Source organism: Zalophus californianus, chromosome 1 (assembly GCF_009762305.2).
Source record: "Zalophus californianus isolate mZalCal1 chromosome 1, mZalCal1.pri.v2, whole genome shotgun sequence".
Taxonomy (NCBI): Eukaryota; Metazoa; Chordata; class Mammalia; order Carnivora; family Otariidae; genus Zalophus; species Zalophus californianus.
Window position 1 is genome coordinate 142,745,273 of NC_045595.1, and position 4,364 is coordinate 142,749,636.

Consider the following 4,364-nt stretch of genomic DNA (forward strand, 5'->3'; position numbering starts at 1 on the left):
AAATATCAGTCAAATGGAGAATGAACAAAGAAAATAAGCATGAGGCCTGAGCTAGAATCCTTCACAACGGGGTAGATCCATGAACTCCCCTGCACAGATTAGTCTCAGGAACTGAGAGTGGATTGTCCAAAGCACGTTGCAGAAGAGCACACACAATGTGATGCCATTTACCTAGTGTTTAGAACATGCCAAACTAAACAATATATTTTTAGAAATGAATACATATTTGACAAGACTATTAAGATGGTGTCTGCCTTTGTAGGTTAGGGATGGGAATGGGATGGGGTAGGGCATCTAGAAGGCTCCAAATACCTCTTAAGGAGAGTGTTCATGTTACATTATCTCTTTCCAGTATGAACCAAGGAGGCTTCTCTGATTTTCCTCTCCTCTCCTCCATTACTTCATTTGCATTATATAAATTCTGTGAGGCTGAACTCATCTTAGTGAGGGAGAGAGAGAAAGAGGTTATGCGGCCTGTGACAGATGAGACTATGGGTTCTCATATATCAGAATTTCCCTTTTACCTTGTAATTACATTATCCAGAAAGTGGAAATTATATCTCATTCTGCTAAGCCAAAAAACTTTAAATACCATTTTTCAGATCTCATTGTAAATTATATTTATGCTCAGTGAAATATAATTTGATTTTTATCCTTTATTGCTTCTGGTCTTTATACTTGATTTTAATAAATGTACATTTATGAATTTTTGTATGACTTAATTTAGGCTTTTCAAGCTAAAGTCTACCAACCATGTATGATTGTTTAATCTACCAGGTAAAGTGTGTTATTCTAAAATTTACCCTGATGTAGGTATTTTCCCTAACCTGACACCATTAAACCAAGTGGTCCACCTATGAACCTTGAATCCTTCAGTAAATAAAATTGAATCATGGGCATTCCAGCCCTTCTCCTATTATTTGTCTGGAATCCTCTTGCTCATGTATTCATTCTTGTTTAGGTGGGGTGGAAGGAGAGAAGGAAAATTTTCCAATTTCAACCAAGTCCTCCCCTGCAGAGGTGACATCTGGGGAAGAGTCAGAGGGACAGGGAGCCACAGTGCTGAGATGATTGAGTTCACTCCTTCCCTTGCTTTGTCTCTAGTACCCATACAACTTTGAACCTTGTGGCCTTGACTCTTGTCCGGATTCATGCTTGCCTGTGGGACTTGATGGCAGAGGTTGCATTTCCCTGGCTTGCTGCTCAGACCTCCCTTACCCCAAGGCTTTCACCTGTCTCTGGCTCCTCCTGTATGTGGTATTTCAGGCACCACCCTGCCTGACGTGGATCTCCCAGCCAGTCAGAGCTATTGTGATCCCCTGCAAGTGGGGTTTATGTAACATTAAGGCTAAATCTTCATTTATTTGTTCACACACATTAAATTACCACTGATGATTAGGAATGGTGTCTGTAGAGCAAGACTGCTTGGGTCCCAATCCCAGCTCTACCACTTAGAGCTATGTGACCCAGGACAGGTTGAGTTTTAAGGAAAATTCTTGGTACAAAGGGGATTTTATGTCTAGAGACCAAGTACGAATTGGAGAGTTTTAACATTAATTCTAGAACAGCAGTTCTCAAGCTTCTGGTCTCAGGATCCTTCACACTCTTAGAAATTATGGAGGATCCAAATAACTTTTGTTTTTGCGAGTTCTATCTATTGCTATTTACCATTAGAAATCAATACTGATTCATCAGTCTTACATAATTCACAGCGCTCACCATAGACCTGTACCTCTGAAACAAATAATACATTATATGTTAAAAAAAAATAAAAAAGAAGATAGTAGGAAGGGAAGAATGAAGGGGGGGAAGTGGAGGGGGAGACGAACCATGAGAGACTGTGGACTCTGAGAAAGAACTGAGGGTTCTAGTGGGGAGGAGGGTGGGGGGATGGGTTAGCCTGGTGATAGGTATTAAAGAGGGCATGTATTGAATGGAGCACTGGGTATTATATGCAAACAATAAATCATAGAACACTGCATCAAAATAAATAAGTAAATAAATAAATAAATAAATAAATAGAAAAAATAAATCAATACTGAGCAATTTTTAAAATATTAATTTGTTTAAAATAATATTAATGATTCCCTTTTGTGTAAACATAAAAACATGTTATAAAAAAGAACTGTCTTACAAAACAAAAATAATTTAATGGTAAAAATGGCATTGCTTTCCATCTTTTTAAATCTCTTTAACATCTGGCTCAATAGAAGACAGCTGGATTCTCATATCAGCTTTGGATTCAATCTGTTGCCATATCACGTGTCCTGTGGAAAACACTGTATACTCATGAAAGAATTAGTACAAAAAAGAACAAATAATGGATTAGCATTAATATGAAAAGAGTTTTGCCCTGGGGGACCCCCGAAAGGGTCTCAAGGAACTCCGGGGTCTGGAGATCATACTTTGGAAACCAAGGTGCTAGAACATGTAAGAGTAGGGGAAAACAAAACAAAACAAAACAAAAACAAAACAGGTTTAAGAGGTGGGCAGACTGCTTTAATTCCTGCCTTTCCTGCTTTGCACCATGAGAACTCAGGGCCACTGTGTTTACTGGAGCCTCCACCTGGCACATTTTACCCCTGCATCTTTGTATGGAGGGCCCTTCTCATTCTGTCTTTAGCTTAAATACCACCTCCTCAGAGAGATGGTCCCTGACTACCCTACTGAAAGCAGAGATCCCTGGTTATTTCATAGTATAGCACTCTGTTGTTTCCTTTTTAGTACTTATCATAAACTACAATTGCATGTATTTGTTTGCTAGTTTATTGGCTGCCTATCCTACCAGTAGACAAACTCCCTGAGGTCAGGCCCCTGTCAGTTCTGTTCATCATTGTAAGAGACATCTGACCCCTCTCTTTCTTCCATATCTCGTATTCAATCCATCAGCAAATCTTGTTGACTCGACCATCAAACTGAATCTGGAATCAGGTCATTTCTCACCTCCCCCAACCTGCTACCCTGGCTCAAGTCTATGACCTTCATAGTTATGATCTGTTAAATAGCCTTCTGAATGAACTCCCCCACCCCTTTCCTTGCTTCTTACTGTCTTATCAGCACAGCCAGAATGATCCTTTCAAAACATAAGTGAAAAAAGAAATCACTGCTCTGCTTAAAGCTTCCAGTTATACTTAGAGTCAGATCTAAAATCTGAACCATGCTCTGTAAGGCCCAATCTGATCTATTTCTTACGTCTTTCCTTACGTTAGTCATAACAATCATGTTGCTGATCTTCAAACACATTAAGCATACTTGGAGTCTTTGTACTTGTTGATCCCTCTGACGAAAACGCTATTCCTCTAGATGACTAATTGCCGCACTTCCTTCAGGTCTCAGTTCTAATCTCAGTCATCTTATTAGAAAGACCTTCCATGACTGGTCCTCATAAGAAAGCGACCCCTGCTCCAACCTTTATTCTATATACATCTTCACCTGTTTTAGTTTTCTCATTAGCACCAATTAACATCCTATATGTTATATGTGCATTTGTTCGAATCTTTCCTCTCTCATTAAAATGTAACATCTTTGAGCACAGGAATTTCATCTTTTTTCCTCATGACTCTATTTTCTGTGTCAAGAACAGTGCCTGATACTGAGGAGGCCATCAAATTTTTTGTTGTTATTGTTGTGTGAATGAATGAAAAAGAGGTCACTTGAATTCTATGAAACTCAGTTTCTAGTTCTATGCAATGGGGGAAGGTCAAAGGTGTCTTGCAGTTTTGTTGCAGAATCAGAAGGAAAGAGAAGTCATTTCCCTTACCTCCTGGTCTGGGTCAGAGGGTCTCCCTAAGTTCTCCCCCAGTACTCTGAGATTATGTTTATGGTGACATTTGTTACAAAGAACTTGCTTACTTTTCTCTGAGGACTGTCATTACCCCAGTAGCAAACCCAGTGCCTTTCCACATAATGGATGCTCAACCAGAGTTTGATAAATGAATTCATGAATGAGCAAATAAATAACATTGAAAGTAAGGTTTTGAAAATGGTTCTATGCATATGTAAGCTGTTGTATGAGGAAGGAGAGCTAGCCTCCTCTTTCAAATCAGACCCAAACTGGGGAAAGTAGAAGAGAAACAGAGAGCATAAATAATAGCAGTGGTCACATATCAACTGGTGGAAACTGGAGTAGAAAACAAAACAGAACAGAAACTGCATGCTAACTCCAAACTATTTCTCGTCGCAGTTATGTAGCTGACCTATAGCAATCATCACTACACTATGGGTAGCAAATCGTATTATAGTTCTTTTAGTTTTTACTTGTTATAAATAAATTTTTAGCAAATTGAACCCCACAGCAACATGTCTTGCTCTCAGCAATATATATTCTTTCCTAAAGAACTGAACTGGCTAAGTAAGACTCTCCC